Source organism: Vicugna pacos, chromosome 27, assembly GCF_048564905.1.
Source record: "Vicugna pacos chromosome 27, VicPac4, whole genome shotgun sequence".
Classification (NCBI taxonomy): domain Eukaryota; kingdom Metazoa; phylum Chordata; class Mammalia; order Artiodactyla; family Camelidae; genus Vicugna; species Vicugna pacos.
In genome coordinates, this window is record NC_133013.1 from 6,302,319 (window position 1) to 6,323,507 (window position 21,189).

General features: G+C 46.8%; 1 protein-coding gene across 2 annotated transcripts in view; it reads right to left on the minus strand.

Moving 5' to 3' along the window:
• The window catches only part of ENTREP2 (endosomal transmembrane epsin interactor 2), a 275,220-nt gene that overhangs the window by 211,985 nt on the left and 42,046 nt on the right, over positions 1 to 21,189 (minus strand). The window lies entirely within an intron of this gene.

Below are 21,189 nucleotides of genomic sequence, written 5' to 3' on the forward strand. Positions count from 1 at the left end.
GTCTCTGATTCTAAAGATCTCTAGATCAGTTGAGGGGAGGATATCGCTAAAGTGGTAGAGTGTGTGCTCACCGTGCATGAGGCCCTGGGTTCAATTCCAGTACCACCGTTAAAAAAAAAATTAACTAAATAAGCCTAATTACCTGCACCGCCACCCCTCAAAAAAAAAAAACTAAAAAACTAAAGATTACTAGATTGAACAAGCCCTGCTGGAAATCTGGAGGACATTCTCCCTCATTAAAAACGAACACTGTTCATTGAGGAAACTGCTCAAAAGAGATGAGAGAGGATGCTGTGATCACTGAAGGATGGGCCAGGTGAGAATGGCCAGATGGGAATGAGTATGGGACAGTAAAAGCATATCTGCTGAACCAGGCTTTTCCCTTTACCTAGGAAACTGACCTACCCCAACTAGAGGGTCTGCCTGAAGACAAGCAAGGAAGAGACAGGCTGAATGAGGGACAGCAGCATTTACACATGTCTTAAGTCACATGTAACATCTGAACCAGGGTTAGAGAGGCAGCAGGTCAGGCGGCCTCCATGCAGTGACTCGTGTGAGCAGAGGCACCAGGGGTGCCCAGCTGGGGAGGCTGGGAGGGGTGGCTGGTGTGTGTGGAACAGCCTCAGAAGATGGAAGGTAACATCCCTGACTGAGCGTGGGAGGAGGGGGAGGATAGAGATGGGCAGGTGAGAGTCCAACAACTAAGACCTACCGTCCTCTAGGTTCAGGATGTGCTCACGTGAGCAATTACCCTCTACTTTTTCTGTAGGACAGATGCTCAGCAGCATAAATTACCGCTGAGTCAGTCCCACTCAAGGACCACAAAGCACAGAAGATGAAAGATGACGGACACTTTACTGTTAAAGAAGAAAACAGCCCTTCAACCAACAGTTGTACTTCAAACTCATGACCCAAACAGTGTGCTGACTTCAGACTCAAGGCTTTTACCTATTATTTTTTACCATCCTCAAAGATTTTGTTATCACTTTATGGTTTTAAGGAGCCAAACATTTTGTAAAGTATTATAGATGTGGAAGAGAATTCTTTATCTTTTAAGTATACTTCCAATTATGGTGAAATTATTTGCATAAAGGAGTGTTAACAGACCTGAATAAGACAAACTGTTAGCACTTGCCCAAAGGCCTGTTGCCCCCAGAAGTTCCTACTGAGCACCCAGTGACCCTATCCCAATTCCCATGGGCCTGGAAAGAGCACTGAGGTCCCCAGGTACAGGACTGAAATGCTGATGACATGGTGGTGGCAGTGAACCTCCATGTCCCCAAGGTCTCTGCCCTCACCCATCAGGGACACAGGATTTCTCACGTCCCCCCTGCTCCCTTCTACCTCTTTCCATAAGTCTCCTGAACATCCTGCAAACCCAGAACAGAGATCACTCAGGCATTCAACACTAGCACAGACTGAGGGTCATGGAGGCCAATGAGGGGCTGGTTAAAAGTTGGGAATGTCCACCCAAGGAGGAAGGAAAGGGACTGGGGCTGCTGTAGATGATCTGGGGTGTGACTGGGGAGAAAGGATGGTTCAGGAACAGCCAGGCAGTCCCCCCTGCCCCACCACAGGAAGGTCCTCACCATCTGAGAGACCCAGACTGCAGGCCAGCAGAGCCCCTCCCCACCTGGACCCTGCAGGGTTCCCTCAAGCGGCTGCCATCCCACCCATCCCAGCCCCTCACAAGGCCTGCTCCCCTCAGAGGTCCTGCTGGCTCGGAAGCAATGCTCCAAAGACAATGACAGAGCTTAGTCTTTGTTTAAAAGTTTTTAAAAGTGTTTCTTGAGAAAAAAAAAAAGATAAGCTCTAGAATATGCAATGCCTGTTTTTTATATGGTCACCTTGGCGCCTTTAAAATGCATATTTTCCAGCTTCATCTTGTTTTGCCTTTCCTATAGAGACAACATTCAAGTAACTCCAAACTGGAAATGTTTATTTAACACACATTTCTTTTACACCAAAGCACACGTGTATAGTGGCTCACGGTTTTCCCAGCCTGTTTGTTTTTCAGCAGCATGTTCCCACAACCTCAACTCCCACCTCCACACAGGCAATGTGGGGAGTGGATGCTGGGAATTCCCAGCGAGTAGGGATTTTGAGCAAGAAGTAACCAGAAAAGTTAACCCAAGACCCTTCCCTAACAGAAGCTTGTAAATACCAGGGAGAGGCCCTCCTGCCACACTGTGACACAGCTTTGGCTAACAGACAGTTGACCCTGAGACACAGGCCACCTTCATGTTCTATTTCATTTTTCTAAGAAGCATCTGACATATCAGGGACCCTCAAACTGCCCCATCCCGACGGTCCTACCTGCTCCGACTTCAGAAAGCAGATTTGAGGAAGAAAGGAAAGAAATCCTGCTGCTTCTCATGGAAGGGGTCCATCCGTCCAGACTTCAGGGACGTCCGGAAAGCATGCTCTCCTTCTCCACCCGTCTTACTGTGTGAAACCCTGTTATTACCGGGCGCTCTCACATCTATAAAGTGCACAACTACTCCTCTAACTTAAAGGAATATGTTTAAGTGGTGCCTCAACACCCAAATGCAAACCCCAAAAACACAGGGGGGCAGATCGAGAGGAAGGGGCAGTCACGTCCCAGTGGAGCTGTGGCGGCGGGAAGTAGGAGGTTCATAGGAATGAGGGTCACAGGAAGTGGGGCAGCGGGTGGAGTGGGGGCAGCGGGGGATGGACATGGCAGGAAGTGAGAGCCACGGGCAGTGGGACCCGCCAGTAGCGGGGGCCACCGGAAGTGGGGAGTCACCAGAAGTGGCGGCAGCCGGAAGTGGGAGCGGCCAAAGGTGGGGCGGCAGGGAGAGGGAAGGGTAAGAAGCATCCAAAGCCAGAGGCCGGGTCAGGCTGGAGGAACCGCGGGAGATGCGTGAAAAGTGAGCAGTAGCAAGAGCAACAGCCCAGAGGGGCCGAGAGGACACTGACCTCGAGACAGAGGCCCAACTAACGAGCCACAGGAAAGCGCCTCCCCGCTTCCAGCCTCCTAGCAGTCAGGGAGGCGCTGACCACTTGCCGCCTTTGGCTGCAACACAAGGATGGAGCGGAGATGTCCCGGCTTTTACAGGACAGATCAGTGCCACACCGGGGGAGGGGGGGGGGGTCCCTGAGAAGACAGCCACAGACCAGCTGTCACCAGACAGGCCGGCACAGAGACAGAAAACGTAACAACTTCCCCCAAAGGCGGAGTCACAGTGCTGTCATCTCTAGAGGACAATTTCATGACTGTGGCGGGGGTGCTGCAGTTCAAGTCTATTTAGTCCCCTGGGGTGTCTCTGGAGGGACTGAAAACACACATTGATCTCACTTAAATGTCAATCACCGGCTTTGGGCCCTTACTTTAAAACACAGGGAATACTTGGTACTGCTGAGCAGAATCTTCACAGGGGTCCTTGGGCTCTGCCTCTGTGAAGTGGGCACCCAGGTAGGGGACTGGACAGTTCTGTCCTGGGCAAGGCAGAGGGTAAACACCTGCTGGCCCAGGGCTCTGAGGCCTCAGCTGGTGCTCCAGGGTGCCTTTGTGTCCAGTTTTGATAGTAATACATCTTCCAGGAAGGACAAGGAGGAAATACAGAAAAGAATAAAGGAAATAATTCCCATCACCACCTGGAGATAACCACTGTTCATATTTTGACTGTTTCCATCTACGGTTTTTTTTTAACTGCACACATACATTGCAAAATTGGAATTCTACTGTGGCAGCAATCTTGCTATGTTCATTTAACATAACATGACGATTTCCCCAGACCAGTGAATATTCTTTGAAAATATGCTTCTAATGGCCATATAATTTAGAAATGGATAATATAACCATTTTGCTATTGCTAGAGATTCAGGTGGCTTCCAATTTCTAACTAAGATAAATAAAGCCACAGTGAGTATCTTCACACATACACTTTATTGGTATCTCTGACTTTAATATAAACTCTTCAAAATAGGATGACTGAGTCAAAGGGTTTAAACATTTGTTTTCCACGAGATTACACCCATCGACATTTCCTCCAGTGGGTATGAGAGTATTTATCCTCCAATATGCTTGTCCACAGTGAGAATAAATATTTGAAAGAAGATATTGAGGAAGAAGATCATTGTTTTCATTTGCATTTCTCTGATCACTTGTAAGGTTCAGCACTTTCTGATTACTTGCCTTTATTTCTTCAGTGACTTGCCAATGAGAATCTGTTGCAGACTTTTTCTATCTGATAGTAATGTTTTCCTATTGATTTATGACTGCTTTTAGTATAATAAGGATGTATTGGCAGGTAGACAGTGTTACCTCCTGCCTTGCCAATTCTGGTGATGGTGTTTGACACACAAGGATGCTAATGGATTTGTGGTCAGCTGTATCAGTCCTTCCCTTTATCATGTCCTCCACTGAAGTAGAGTGTTGTGGTCCTTCAGCCTACAATTCAACTCTAGCCCCTCCTCTTGCTATCTGGGCGACCCTCTCTTCACCTCCATTTCCGTGATTGGAAAAGGAAGTTGAGGAGAGTGCATTTACTACATGAGGTCAGGATGTGGCAGACAATCTCAGAGCTGGTCCTCAACAACCCGCCTCCTGGTGTTCAAATGTAGCCCACTCAGGTGCAGCCCAGAGAGGACCAGGGGACTGCCTGCAGCCTCAGAGTGAGCTTGGAATCCAATCCTCCCCAGTGGCACCTTGAGATGACATGGCTCCAGCTAACACCTTCACTGCAGCCCAGTGAGATGTTGAGCAGAGGACTCAGACAAGCTGTGCCAAGATTTCTGACCCACAGGAACAGTGATGGATGAGCACTGGTTGTTTTAAGCTGCTAAGTCTAGGGGTGATTTGTTATACAGCAGAAGATAACTAATACATAATGCATGGAAAGTACTTAAAATTGTGCCTGTGGTAGATTACAAAAAAAAACAGTCTAATGCATTGCCACTGCTCCCCTGGAAAGATGGAATCCTTCTCCCCTCCTGAAGCTGGGCTTGACTGTGACTTGCTTTGACCAAGAGCGCAGAGACGAAAGTGATTTTGAGAACTGAAAGGCACCTGCACACTGGGGCTTGCCCTCTCGCTACTCTGGGAACTCTGCTGTGACACTATGAAGGAGCCCAGCTGTCTCCTTTGGGAGCCTCTTACATGGACCACTTATCCCTGATGTCCCCCAGCTTAGAACCAGCCACTATCATGCATTACATGCACAAGGCCATCAGCTGCAGGCCCATGAGTAAGCCCAGCTAAGGGAACCACCAAGCCATACCCAGCGTACATTTCCAACCTATCTCACGCGCTGAATGAGTGGCTGTTGGGCAGTTCCAGGCTCATCTGTTATGCAGCACTTGCTAACTGATAGATCCACCAATCTTCTTATAACTGCAATTACTATTCTCTTTGGATCAATTAGATGGTCACTTGTACTTCTTGGCAGTATATATATGCTTTTACTTATTACACTTAACTCATCCACTGGAAACTTATTTTGGTATATGATACTAGGTGAGGACCCAACTCAGTGTTTTGGCACATAGCCAGTGCTCCCCTCTGCACAAAACTGCAGTGCCTTGTTTTCACGTATGAGTATCTAGAGTATTTTAGGACAGCATTTCCATTCATCATTTCTGTTTGTAAATTAACAAATCTCAAACCAATACCATATGAGCTCCGTTTTAATTTGGGCCAAGATAATATTATTATTATTATCTTACTATTATTATTGTTACACTGGGGCATGCCAGGACAAAGTCTCACTAATCGGACTGTGTGGAAGACCAGAGATGTCACAGGAAACATGTCAAGGAAGACGGAGAACAGGAATACGAATCTAGAACAAGGAGGTGGAAGAGGTGGAGACAGTCACCATTACCAAAGGGATGACACCAAGGCTGCTGTCCTCTGAAATCAACCTTAACCCCACCTCAAGTCTCTCCATCCATCAGTCAGCAGTCAAACTCCACAAGCCCTCTTTGCGTGCAGCATTAGGCACTTTGGAGGGATGAATGCAGTACCTGCTCTCCAGGTGCTCACAGCCACTGGGGGACAGTCCCACACACAAAACCTCTGCAGATCATATCTACAAATCCACAGAAAGACAAACTAACAACATAATGGCTGAGGGGAGCTTAGAAACCCCTGGGGGCAATCATGGAAGACTTTCTGGAGGAAAGTTTTCAGATTTTGAGACAGAAGATTTAGCAAAGAGAGGGTGTGTGCAAAGGCAGCGAGCAGGAATGCATGACTCCTGTGTGCAGGAAGCAGATGTATGTGGTTAGAGCAGAAAGTCTAAACAGATACAGTAAGAAGTGAGTTTTATGAAAGGGTAAGGGTCAATTTGGTGGAGGATCATTCAGTGCTAGGTCTTCAGAACAAGTGAGCAAGCCATGTTTTGTTAGATGGCTTGGTAAGAGTCTTAGGTTGAGCATCAATCCCTCTGCTACTGAAACAGCTGGTAATGTACACAGGCATTCCCAAACTGCTCCAAGAGCTGCCTTCCCCCAGAACTCTCAGGAAGCAGCAAGAGGGGCATGATATCAAAGGCGGGGAAGTGTTACAGCCAGTGCAATGCAAAAGGCCAGCGGACCCCAGCTCTGCCCCTATCCAATCACAATGTCCCAGCCTCTCATTAATTCTCAGTGGACAGCAGGCATGGGTACACTAAGAAAATTACTTCTTCGCTTATTTTGAAATTGTGCTGCATATCAGCTATGATCCTAAAAGTTTAGCAATTAAAAAGTGAAAACCAGTGAAGCCCTGATCTCCAGGAGCTGCTCACAGCTGTGAGGTCAGCGAGGGCACAAACCCTTCCCTGGCTTCCCATCCCTGGCAGACCTCTCACCATGGGAAGCAGCCATACCATCCAAGATGGCGGCCCCGGCCAGAAGATTTAGGGGAAAACTGCACCAGAAGTGACTCAGACACTCAGGGGAGATGCTCAATGGGTCAGAGCGAGCTCTGAGGAGCGCCTGCTCTGCTGGTCCTGACACCTGCCCCCTGGTGCTTCAGTGTGCATGTGCCCATGTACTCCTGTGGCTCTGTTCATGTGTCAAGGACAGAAGCTGTTCTGGCCAAGGTCTCCTCCTCCCTTCATGTCCCCACAGACCCTCGTCCCCATCCCCTCAGCAGGAGGCTGCTGGGCGTCGCCAACAGAGGTCTCACCTGAGAGTCACCCCAGGTGCTCCTCAGATCCCAGGGCTGCAGTTTGACTTTGTTTCCCACCAGCATGGACCACACACACCTGGAACTCCGTGCAGATGGGTACCCCTTGCCCTTAACCTGTGGGTAGGGGTGGCTTCCCCACACCTGGAGGAAGAGGGTGTCTGATTTCAGCCCCAAAGCCCAGGCCTGAGCCCAGAGTCAGAGCCCAAGGGAAGCAATCTGGAGTCCACCCAAGCCCCCTGCCCGGCCTTGGAGGTGCCTCCAGGAGGAAGCCAAAGTCAGGGTCACACCTCCTCTGGACCCAACTTCCCCCATCCCCTAGTGTTTAAACCATCAGAGCTAGAAACACACTTCAATATACAAAGGCCAAACTCTCTATTGAGGGTGAAAAACCATTTAACACAATTCTTTTTCTGGAGCACACTCTAGTTCACTTTCCCTCTGATACTTCAGGAAGACACCCTCTTCCTTTCTTGCAGCAGTATTCATTTTTTTTTGAGCCCCCACAGCACCTTTCTCAGTTTGCTCTTCCTCAAACAGAGAGTCTCATCCAGACCCGCACTAGCTCAGACGCAGAGCTGCGGATCCACAAGTGGCTGCCACTTCTCTCACTCTCCCAGGTGTGGGGCTGGAGACTCACTACCTCTTCCCGTGATACACCGATCAACGGAACTCCCAAGGAACTCCCATCTCCACCGTGCATGGGCCTGGACTTGGCTGGCCTCCACCCATGGCTCTGTGTTTCCCCAGCCCTGGTCCTTCTGGTCGACCCAGCCATTTGCTCAGAAAGTAATCTCAAAAGATGGAGCGGGAGGGACAGGAACCCCAGCGCACGGGTTCCGGTGGGGTGCCAGCCCCATAAAATTGTTGCTGTGACAGCCCCAAGGCGAGGATAGGGAGTCCCCATCATCTTCCCGAGGCCAGGCATTCTGCCCTAGGGGTGAAGGGGGCTGGGCCAAGTATGCCAGCCTTGAAAGGTACTTCTCACTGTCACTGTCAGATAGAATCAGTTCTTGAGTTTCCATAGGCACAGAATTTTATTCAAATATTAGGTTATGTGAGAATTATGATGACCCAGGACTCATCGTCCTTAACCCCTTAGAAAGTGGCATTCAGACAGGTTAAGTGACTTGGACAGAGTGGCAAGGCCAGGAGGCAGTGAAGCCAGGAGGGTTCCATGGAGACTTGGCAGCAAGGTCCCTGGCCCAGGAAGGTAATGAGTCCCCAGCCCAAGCTCTGTGCTGGGGAGTCCAACCCTCTGTGCAGTGTCTTCCATTAACACACTTCGTAATTCAGTCCCTGATTGGACAGGTCAGTGCCCTAGTCGGCACAAATGCCATCAGGGCCACATTAGTATGTGACTGTGCTTCATTAGAGAAGTTGTAAAGCGACCTCCTTCCTCAAGACAATGACTTCAGACCCCCCGTTTAATTTCACAACTAGGGAACAATCCATGTGTCAGTTACAATGCAAATTATCACGTCTACCAAGATAATATATTTGGGCAATTCAGCGATTACAAAAGGTTATTAGGCTTCTCCTTCACTAACTCTAAACACTCATCAGAAAACTACAAGCATGAGCTGACCACCACCACTAGGGGAGCTAAATCCAAGCCACCACCCCCCCTTTCCCAGGTAAGAAGCAGTCAGTGGTGAATAAAACCTACAAGGCACCCTTCTTAGGGGCCCTAAATTGACAAGAGAAAAAGCTATCCAGCTTTTCAGTTATTTCCTGATCTCTTTCCAGCTTTCATTTCATGGAAAACTTGTCAAGTTACCAGCTTATGGGCCTCGCTCTACAGCACTTATTTTCTACAAATGGTATTTTCTCAAGACAATAACTATACTGACAACACGAGGCTGATTGCAAGAAATGTGTTTTTACCAATTTTCATCAATGTTGGACATTTCTGACACGATCCTATTTTGTAAGTTTACTGCCTTGTTCAGTGTGATCTTTGTGATAAATGCATTGTCACAGAAAATCCCCCTCACTATCCTTTATCTCCTTTCATTTTGTAAATGCCAAGTTTATTAAACTCTACTGTCACATAAAAAATTTGTCAGACAAATGTAATAGTTGAGACTGTGTTCCAAACCAAGGCTATACGACCATCAAAAAAAAATCAGAAAACATGAGTTGGTTCTCCTAAAAATTTTTGATGATCCAAAAGTATTCCAATATTTTACCCCAAATGGACTGTTTATTCATTTGATGGGGCTTTTTAAAATTGTGGTCAAGTACATACAACATAAAATTTACCACCTTAACCATTTTTGAGGTTACGGTTTAGTGTTGTGAAGTCCGTTCACATTACAATCTCCAGAACCATTTTCATCTTGCAAAACTGAAACTCTGTGCCCCTTCAACAGCAACGGCCCACCTCCCACCTTCCCGCAGCCCCTGGCACCACTATTCCACTTTCTGTTTCTAAATATGATGACTCTAGGTACTTCATTGAAATGGAATTATACATTATTTGTCCATTTGTGACTGGTTTATTTCAGTTAGCATAGTGTTCTCAAGTTTCATCCAGGCTGTCACCTGTGTCAGAGGCTGAATCCTGTTCTGTTGTATAGACCACATTTTGTCTATCCATCCGTCTGCTGATGGACAAAGGTTACTATACCACCTTTTATTACCGTAAATCATGCTGCTATGAACATGGGTGTGCAGATAAATATTTCTTTGAGACCATGCTTTCAGTTTTTTTAGGGGGGTGTATACTTAGAATTGGAATTTCAGGTTCATTATGGTACTTCTGTAATACTTTAAGGCGCCACCATGCTGGTTTTCATTTGGTATTTTTAATAATGCAGTTAGATAGAGGGCAAGTGATAGCCAAGTAACTAGTATACCCAGCCAGTTCTCAGAACCACTAAGAGTCCCATCACGACCTTGTTAGCAAAGCAGCCCTGGTCTCTGGGGTGTGACCCCTTGTGTCCCAAATGCAGGCACGCCCTGGGCAAACAGGGGCTGCAGCTTATCATGGTGACAAAGAAATACAAACCAATTAGAACCCTTTACAACAAAACAGATACAGAATTCTAATAAATATATAGTTTCAGGCTGGGGGAGGGTATAGCTCAGTGGTAGAGCATATACTTAGCATGCATGAGGTCCTGGGTTCAATCCCCAGTACCTCCATTAAAAAAAAACCTAGTAATTAATAAACAAATAAACAAACAGTCTTAATTACCCCCCTAAATATATACAGATTCTTCTGACAGTTTTTTTTAAATAATGAAGAGTAGGAAATCCTGGTTAAAAGTGATAACTTGACCTTCTCTACCTCTCTTCTGCCCTCAAACCTCACAGGCACAGGCCCACAGGGACAAGATGGGGTAGGTGTGACCATGGGTAAGAAGGTCCAACACACTTTTAAAGCCTAAAAATGGACAGAAGAGGGTGAGCTTCTGGTAGGGGGCAGCTTCAGGTAGGGGGAGCTGGGAGGCACAGGCTGACCCCTTGTGGAATTCAGGAAGCTCTGGGGTCAGAGCTCCCAGGAATCTGGAGGGCAGGCTGTGGAGTGCCCCCTGGGCTGAGGGCGTGTGTAGAAAATCATGGCTGTGTCGCTGGGCCCTGATGCATGCACCTGACTCACAAAGCCACATAACTACATACCCCCAGGTCCAGGAGGATACAGGAGACTAGTCCCTGAGACAACACCCGGGGAGGTCCAGAGGCCCAGGGCTGCAAGGAGGTCTGGGAGCAGGGACTGACCCTCAGCAGGCTGCAGGGAGCTGCACAGGGGATGGGAGTGTGGTCCCAAAAGTGGGTTGTGGTCGCCCAACTGGGTAATTAACTAAAAATCATTGAGATGTACACTTACAATGTATCAACAGTGTAGTGTGTCAATCTTATCTCAATAAAACTTTAAAATAGATAGATAGACAGATAGAGAGACAGACGACAAGTGACCAAAATACCAAGATACCACCACCTGGCAAGTGTTAAAGAGTTTCTTCCTATTACCTGGTGCACTATGAGTCTGAGAACAGGACAAGATCAGTTACTAAAATTATTATTAAAATTAAGAAATGATGAAATTCCTCAAAAAACTAAAAATAGACTTGACATATGATCAAGCAATCCCACTCCTGGGCATGTACCTGGAGAAAACACTAATTTGAAAAGACATATGCAGCCAGTGTTCACAGCAGCACTATTTACAACAGCCAAGACACAGAAGCAACCTAAACGCCCATCAACAGAGGACTGGATAAAGAAGATGTGGTATATGTATACAATGGGATACTACTCAGCCATAAAAAAGAATAAAATAATGCCATGGGCAGCAACATAGACGGACCTGGAGATTGTCATTCTAAATGAAGCAAGCCAGAAAGAGAAAGACAAATACCATATGATATCACTCATATGTGGAATCTAAAAAAAAAAAAGACACAAATGAACTTATTTACAAAACAGAAACAGACTCACAGACATAGAAAACAAACTTATGGTTACTAGAGAGGAAAGGGGGTGGGAAGGGATAAATTGGGAGTTTGAGATCTGCAGATACTAACTACTATATACAAAACAGATAAACAACAAGTGTCTTCTGTATAGCACAGGGAACTGCATTCAGTATCTTGTAGGAACCTATGATGAAAAAGAATATGAAAAGGAATATATGTATGTATATGTATGACTGAAACACAATGCTGTACACCAGAAATTTACACATTGTAAACTGACTATACCTCAATCAAAAAAAAAAAAGAAATGATAACATATATGATCCAGCAACCCCACTTCTGGGTGTACACCCAAAAGAATTGAAAGCAGGGACTTGAAAAGATGTTTGAACCCCCATGTTCACAGCAGCAGGACTCACAACAGCCAAAAGGCAGAAACAATGCAAGTGTCCATCAACAGATGATGGATAAACAAAGTATGGTCTGCACATACAATGGGACAGTTTTCCACTTTAAAAAGGAAGCAGCAGGGTGGGGGTTATATAGTTCAGTGGTAGAGCGCATGCTTAGCATGCATGAGGCCCTGGGCTCAATCCCCATTACCTCCATTTAAAAAAAAAAGTTTAAAAAAAAGTAAGGAAATGGTGACATGCGCTCCAGCATGGATAGACCCTGGGGACAGCATTCTGAGTGGAACAAGCCAGTGACAAGAATGAATACTGTTTGATTCTACTTCTGTCTAAGGTCCCAAGAGCAATCAAATTCATAGATATGGAGAGTCTGCGGGTGACTCCCAGGGACTAGAGGGCAAGGAGGTCGGGGAGGGCGGGGTGTGATGTTCCGTGGGCACAGGGTGTCAGTTCTGCAGGTTCTGGAGATGGTGGTGGGGACGACTGTACAACAGTGTGAAAGTGCTGCATCATGCCACCAAGCTGTTCCCTTAAAAACAGTGACTACGGTAAATGCTATGTTATGGATATTTTACCACAATAAAAGAAATAATAACAAATGTCATTTTCCCCCCGCAAAACTGGGATAAAAGCAAAGAAGGAACAGACATGGAAGCGGCACCCCTGGGGCCAGGGTTCACACGTCCGGGGTGGAGAGGGGACAGCTGGGTTCGTTATCAGCCTCTTCCACTTTGTTTGACTTTAGCTCTTCTGTACCACTGATGGATTTGTTTTCATATTCATTTTAAAACATAATGGGGAGCAGCGGAGATGAAAAGCACATTGAGGAAGCTGCACACTGATAAGCCTGATGTCAACCACGGGCCAGACGAGAGGGGGTTATCCGAGCAGAAGGCCCCTGTGCACTCAGGAATGAAGTGCCGGCCAAACTCATCTTGTTTTCCCTTTTAACAAGGTGATGGACGAGACTGGAGTATTAGAGGAATGTACATGAGGATCTTTATTTCAGCAAGATGTTAGCACGCTGGCTGGAGCAGCGCCCACTGCCTGCCCTTGGAGAGACGCAGGCGGGGTCCCCAAGCCCGCAGCCCTGGCCTGGCCGGGATTAAGGACGGGGACTTCTTTCAGAACGTGGTGAGGGGTGGGGGGGGTATCACTACATCAGGTCTACGTCCTCCAGGGCCAGACACCAAATCGAAATGAGATCATCGCCACCATCTGGAATGCTAACTTTTAAAGCAAACAGATGAACTTATCAGTGTGACAAATGTTCTGCATTTTGATACCAAAATGCATAAAATGCCATGAGCAGCAGACACAGAAAAAGTTAGAAAGCCTGGGGTTCTGGATGGCCACCAGTTCCACTGAAGGCAGCTGGCTACGTGGTTGGGAGCTGCCCAGATCACAGCAGAAACAGGCCACCTGCTGCCCTTCAGCCCCAGGCATGGCCCCATTCAGCACGCCCGTCCAGAAACCACCAGATGAAAACTGGGCAACAAGCCTTTGAATGGGGGAGAACAAGAAGGCCACCCAGGCAACAGGGAGCGGAAGTGGTTTTCCACTTAGAGGACGTCACTGTGAAAAGGGCAGGAAGGAATTTTCCGAGCTCTCCAGAAAAATCCAGGACAGTAAAATCACTGTGCAAAATCAGATTTGGCCCCAGTGAGTCCTTCCTGATGACAGAGCCTGGCCAGGGCCCCCCCATCCCTGGCACCAGGAGACCCCATACCCCTAAATCAGAAATACCACTGATGGGACCCTGCACTGTGCAGAGGGGTGGTTTAAGTGAACTGCAAACACCTTCCAATGTCCCACAACACAAGAATAGCAGCAGCAGTGAAAAGAACGGACATTTATTTTATTTATTTATGTATTTATTTATTATTATTTATTTTTATTGTTTTTAACCACAGCCAGATAATGCAGGGTACACTTCAATTGCATCCTTACTCTATAATTCCTTGACATCTGAATTGTGTGATCCATTGTAACTTTAATCAACAAACCAAAAAAGCATGAAGGTATATGAGATAAATCATGACTTCTTCAGGATGACAGTCATACCTGAATGACTTGGAGAGTCTTTAAATTTAAAAGGAAAATTTAATCAGTTTAAAATAAAAACTCACTGCCTAACACTAACACCTAATTCGTATTAATACCCACAGGCAGCCTGTTTTAGAGACATTGGTGATATAGCTCACAACTTTCAGATTCAGCGAGTTCTCCTGTAAGTAGGTACTTCCTCTGTTTGTGGCGTGGGATCTGAGATAATTGAAGCTGGATGAGGCCAGGCCTGGAGGGACCCAGTAGTGATGAATGGCTAGGTCCGTCCATTTATCCAACAAATACTGACTGAGAGCCAGTTAAGACCCAGGCTCAGTTCTACATGTGGGAGAGTCAGCTGTAAACACGACAGATGCAGATGATCGCCAAGAAACCAGGAAAACAGGAACTGAACAATACGGAGGAAACAAGACAGCTCACTGAGTGGTAACTTCAGTGCGCATGGGTGGCAGCCAAGGGCTCCTTCAGGATGGGTGCTCAGGAGGGGAGCGCTGGGGAGAAGAAACAGGGGGGCGGGACCGCCGGAGGGATGCACACTGTTGGCTGCTTAAGGTTCTGGAGCTATTGTGGGGGAGCTGGCAATGATCCCCAGAGGTGGCAAGAATCTGGTTTGAGGATCAGGAAAATAAACATGAGTCAACTGGGGAAAGGCCTTCGAGGACCACTGGGAAGAAAAGAGGAGGAGGTAAGAGAAACAGCAGTGAGTTTATGCAGAGGGGATGAGGAAGGCGGGGTTGTGTCTCTGCAGCGATCACTAAGGTTGCTGGTGGGACAGGGTCTGCAGATGGGCCGGAAAGACAGCAAAGGGACGAGTGAGGAAGATGCGGGGGTTCCCAGGTGCAGGGGATGGAGAGCGGGGCCAGCGTGGGGGTGTCCAGCAGGCAGAGCCGAGGGGCAGGGTGGAGGAAAAGCAGAAATCAAGATGCCACGTAGGTTTCAGACATGTGCAGTGGATAAGCGGAAAAGCCGCTCTTTGGAGATGTGCCTTTGGAAGGTAGTTTTCTAGCCAGAGTTCAAACCCAAGAAGTTGCTAAAACTGTAACTGCCAGACTTGTGGTCCAGGCATCTGCCACTAAACAAGGATGGATGATGGCAGAACACCACTGTCACCCTCAGAAACGGAATGTCCAGAATAAAATACAATCCTGCTTGCAGGGAGGAGGCTCAGCTAAAATGCTCAGGAAAGGACCACCCGGGCCTTCTGGTCCCTTCCTGAAGTTGGGTCAGAAGGATAAAACACAGGGATCACAAGGTGAAACAACCACATGGTCATGCTTTTACCACGTCACTCTTTATGGGACCATGATCATTACTCTTAAGGTTCAAGGTTGACCAGCCAGACACAGAACTGTCCAAGCCTACTTTCCCCCAAGCGCTGGTCCTGCAATGTGACTCACCAGCTTCTAAACACACTCTGCACCCCTATCTGATTCAGGACACCCACACCCCACCAGACAAACCCCATCGGTCCACCGTGTCCGGCTCAAGCACGTCTCTTCTGATTGCTCCTTGAAGCCCCTTCTGATTGCTCCTGCCTCTAAACCGTTCACCAGATGCTGATCCAACCACTGCCGCAAGATGCCACTCGGCTCCAGACCACCATCGCTCCTGAGTACATGTGGCAAGTGGCATATGCTGCTCGAAACACAAAAGTCATCACTATACTGCTTTTATTCCCCCAAAGAACCCAGAACAGCATTTCCAGTACTGGGAGCATCCTCCCCTTCCCACGCACCACCTCCCACCAACTACTGATGGGTTGCTGGAAGTTTACAAAATTGTGAAGACACAAATATTTCTAAATGTATACTGAATGTAACTGAGAAAGTCCAACCTGGCAGATACTCATTTTACAAGCTGATCCTTGGGGTGGGATCAGGTTTGCAAGTGCTGGACCACCAATCATGCTCAAAAGTAAGCAATTAATAAAAGGGGGGACAACTTGATCACGGGGTATGATCTTTTTTATGTCTTGCTGGATTCTGTTTGATATATTGTTGAGGAGTTTTGCATCTATGTTCATCAGTGATATTGGCCTGTAATTTTTTTTTTGGTAGTGTCTTTGGTTTTGGAATTAGGGTGATGGTGGCTCCACAGAAAGAGTTTGGGAGTATGCCCTCCTTTTCAATCTTTTGGAAGAGTTTGAGAAGGATTGGTATGAGTTCTTCTTTGTATGTTTGGTAGAACTCAACAACCTTATGGTTACTGGGGGGAAGGGTGTGGGAAGGGATAAATTTGGGAGTTTGAGATTTGCAAATGTTAACACTATATATAAAAATAGATTTTAAAAATTTCTTCTGTATAGCACAGGGAACTATATTCAATATCTTGTAATAACCTTTAATGAAAGAATATGAAAACAAATATATGTATATATATGCATGACTGGGACATTATGCTGTACACTAGAAATTGACACATAACTGACTATACTTCAATAAAAAAATTAAATAAATTTTAAAAAAGAAAAGACAGATAAACAATCTGAGTAGATATTTGCAGAGTTGATTATACTAACTAGCAAAGCTTCAACTGTGTCTGAAGTTTCTTAATTACTATTTGGGATGCATTTTTCTTAAACTTTGAATATTCTTTGAAAATAAAGTCCTAATCATTCACCAATAAGTAGATTTTTTTTACACTTATATGATGATTAAATGTTTCAAAATGGTTGAATACGTTAAGATTGTAATACAACCCTAGTTCAGGACTACAGCAACTGTGAGTCTATGCAAAAAAAAGTGTAAATATCAATTTTTAAAAAAATTTCTTCTCGTTTAAGGTACAACCTCTCATAGGACCTGCACAAAGGCCATCTGAGCAATCCTGCTTGGCTGAATGCCGGGAGACACTTCTTCCCCTGAGGCTCAGGCCAGGATGAGGCTGGGTGAGCTGGGTGAGGGAGGGTGGCCAGGGTGGCCACCACTCCCATCCCATCCTGACAGTCTCCTATCCAGAGATTATGACACCTGCTACAGCCTAGACAAACCCTGAGGACACGATGCTATGTGAAATAGGCCAGACACAGAAGAACAAATATTATATGATTCCACTCGTACGAGGTCCCTAGGGCAGCCAAGTTCTTAGAGACAGAAAGTAGACTGGTGGCTGCCAGGGGCTTGGGGAGGGGGGAATGGGGAGTGAGTATTTGATGGGGAGAGAATTTCAGTTTTGCCAAGATGAAAAGAGTTCTGTGGAAAGATGGTGGTGCTGACTTAATAGCAACATGGATGTACTTATACCAGTGATCTGTATGTACACTGAAAAGTGGGTAAGATGGTAAATTTTCCTTAGGTGTATTTTACCACAGTTAGTTTTTTTAATGCCTCCTTCCTCCAGCCTTCAACTCAAAACCTCCCAGGAGGAACCCAGAAAGGCCCCTCCTGAGACCCAGTTGCAGTCAGGAATTCTCACAGAAAACCCACTACCTCTGTCTTTCTCTTCACAGCTGAGTTCTCTTTGCCATCATGGGAGTGATTTGTACTCCTTTTCCAAAATCAGTGCCCATGGGAACTCGGCAGTAAGAGCTCAAACCACTGGTTTTCTACAAGCAAGCAGCAAGGGGTCAGGGCTATGTATGTTCAGCTTTAGAAACTGTAGAAGGGATTTCTTTACATCACCAAGAAGAGCCTAAGATGAGATCAAAGAACTGACGCTGAGTTAAATGACCCTTAACAAACATACCACAGGAAATCACAACGTGCCGGTGAACCCGGGCAGAAGAGGGCAAAGCTGTCAGGGTTAGGGGGACCCCACAACTGCCACATTCGCTCTGTTTCTGGTCCCTGATTCCCAGTGAGCGCTGCCCATCCTGGGCCCACGTGCCCTGCTTCTAGGATACATGCTGCCTGTAAGCCGAGGACCAGGTGTGCTCAGGCCTCATCCCAGGATGCTGCCCACCGGCTCCCTTGCAAACCTCATCTTAACTCACCCACCCCCCTCACACCCCTACTAGTGAAGGCCACCTCATGGGGGGTAAATACTCATCACTGGGGCCACCAGAACCCACCCTCAGCACAGCTGACACTGCCAAGCAATCACGGCAAAGCCCAGATACACCTCAAAACCCTTCTCAATCCTTCCAGAAACTGCTGGAAGCCACAATCAACTGACGAGCATCAGCAGACAAGGTGATGGTGGCCTGTGGCCATCCTGAATGGTCCCAAGAGTGGCCAGCTGGCCAGAGTGATGTCAGAAGGATGCTTTGCCTTCAAGGTGCTCCAAGATGAGACTATTCCTCAAAGATATGCTAACTCTGACCTGCAAACGATTCCTTCCTTTCGCCCTCTTCCTAGATTAGTTCATGCTTAACTGCTAATTAATGTTCATTCTTCCCCGCTTGGCATTCTTTTTTATTGAAGTATAGTCAGTTTACAATGTTGTATCAATTTCTGGTGCACAGTATAATGTTTCAGTCATACATATACATACACATACTGGTTTTCAGATTCTTTTTCATTATAGTTGCCACAAGATATTGAATATGGTTCCCTGTGCTATACAGTAGAAACTTGTTGTTTGTCTATTTTATATATTAGTATCTGCAAATCTCGAACTCCCAATTTATCCCTTCCCACCTCCTTTCCCGCCCTGGTACTGTAAGTTTGTTTTCTCTGTCTGTGGGTCTGTTTCTGTTTTGTAAATAAATTCATTTGTGTCACTATTTTTTTTTAGGTTCCACATATGAGTGATGTCATACAGTATTATTCTTTCTCTTTCTGGCTTACTTCACTTAGAATGACAATCTCCAGGTCCATCCATGTTGCTGCAAATGGCATTATTTCATTCTTTTTTATGGCTGAGTAGTATTCCACTGTATAAATATACCACACCTTCTTTATCCAGTCATCTGGAAATATGGATGGACCATCTTTAAACATCCACTTAGGGCCTGGGTATCATTCGGGCCTTAAGGAAGAACACTGAGGCCCTCCTCTCCCATGCGCCCCAGGCACAGGCACACTGCAGCTGATTACAGAAGTCAGAGCAGAGGCCCACATCCCAGAAAGACCAGTACCCACCAAAGCAGTACTCACCCAAACTTACAGGAAAAGTCCAAATCACCCCACTCAGAGCTGGTGGGTGAGGGAGGCGACAGATGATCCAGGGACACAGGGAAAGGCTGGCTGTGCATGGCCATCAGGGCCAGGGCCAGCCCAGGCCTTCCTGCCCTGCACAGTCTCCGGATGGTTATGAGCCTCGTGGCTGGCAGTCCTAGGGACATGCCTGGCTGCAAGCACTGCCCTGCCCTGAGACAGATGGCCCAGCCCCACAAGGCAGGTCCACCATGCCAGACACGCACCACCTCCAGGGGCACCACCCTCAAAGGCTGGTCGCTGCCAAGTTGGGGCACCTCTGACAGGTACCTCTGTCCCCTCATAGGGGGTTCCTTCCATCCTTCCCTGCAAACTGGCTTCTGCCCCCTAGTTAATCACATCTCCCCTCCTGAAGGAGCGTCCCCAAGTACTGAAGCCCTCTGCCCCTTCCCATCCAGTCCCCACTTCCTGCTGGGTCTCCCTTCAAAATTCCACAAGCGGTTGATACACCCACCCACCGGTTACCAGGGGAGAAGAGATGCCCGGCAGCCTGGTTCTCAGCATCTTTCCCACATGCCCTTCAGGAAAAGGCACCTGGCAAGGCACGGGACTAGGCACTGGATGGAGTACGGTGGGGTTCCTCAAAAAATTAAAAACAGAATTACCATTTGATCCAGCAATTCCACCTTTGGGTATACATCCAAAGAAAACACTAACTTGAAAAGATACATACATCCCCATGTTTAATGCAGCAATATTTACAATAGCCAAGACATGGAAACAACCTAAGTGCCCATTAATGGATGACTGGATAAAGAAAAAACATGGTATATGTATATATATGTGTGTGTGTGTGTATATATATGTATGTCATATTATATAGAGCATATTTTATACAGAATATATAATACATATACACACACTTAATGGAATATTATTCAGCCATAAAAAAGAATGAAATCTTGCTATTTGTGACAACATGGATGGACCTTGAGTGTATTATGCTAAGTGAAATAAGTCAGACAAAGACAAACACTGTATAAGCTCACTTACATGTGGAATTTAAAAACAAAAAACCAAAACAACAAGATGAGGTTATAGATACAGAGAACAGATTGGCGGCTGCCAGACGTCAGGGGTGAGGAAGTTTTGTGAAATGGGTGAAGAGGGTGGAAAGGTACAACTCCCAGTTACAAACTAAATGCCCTGGGGGTGTCATGCACAGCATGGTGACTATAGTTAATCACCATGCTGTGTGGTCTATTTGAAAAGTGCTGAGAGAGTAGACCTTACAAGTTCTCATCACAAGAAAAAAACTCCGCAACTATGTGTGGTGATGGATGTTCACTAGACTTGTGATCATTTCACAACGTTTACAAATACTGAATCGTTATGTTGCCCACCTGAAACTAACATAATAGTATATGTCAATTACACAACAATAAAAATTAATTAATTAATTATTTAAAAAGCAACAGAAAGGCAGTGTGGGATAGGGGTTAAAGGGGCCTGTGCCACCTGCATGCTGATAATAACTGCTGTTCCCGAGGACCAGGCTCCCAGGCCAGCGGCAAGCTGACAGAAGGTGCATGATTCTGTGAGCCCTTCCTTTTGTGTGATCCCCACCCAGCCAAGCAGGAGAGCCCACACACCAGGCTCTTCCTCCCACACAGGCTGGGCTCTGTAATACGAGCTCCCCTCAGTCCCCTTGGCAACCTCCTGCACCCCAGACACGGACCGGGATGCAAAGGGACTGTCCACTCCCAAATCTGAGGATGGCAGTCAACCCTAAAGTTGTCCGCAGGGACCCCACCAAGGCAGCCAACAAAACAAGACCCGGTGGCAAGAGGGGCACTTCTGGGGCAGAGAGAGGGGACCGCAAGTCGAGACACAGCCCTAGACGTCCAGATAGAGGGAAAATGAAGAGAAGAAGGCATCCTGGAAGTGTCCAGTGTCCCCAAGAAGGGGCACAAGGCCATCACAGGAGTCCTGAGAGACCAGATATCACTGTGGACACCAGTCCTGGGTTCCCACTCCTCCTGGTCAACCATTCAGCTTGTACAGGCACGTCTCCTGTCTCCAGGACAACGGACTCAGTGGATACATGACGGGTCCAT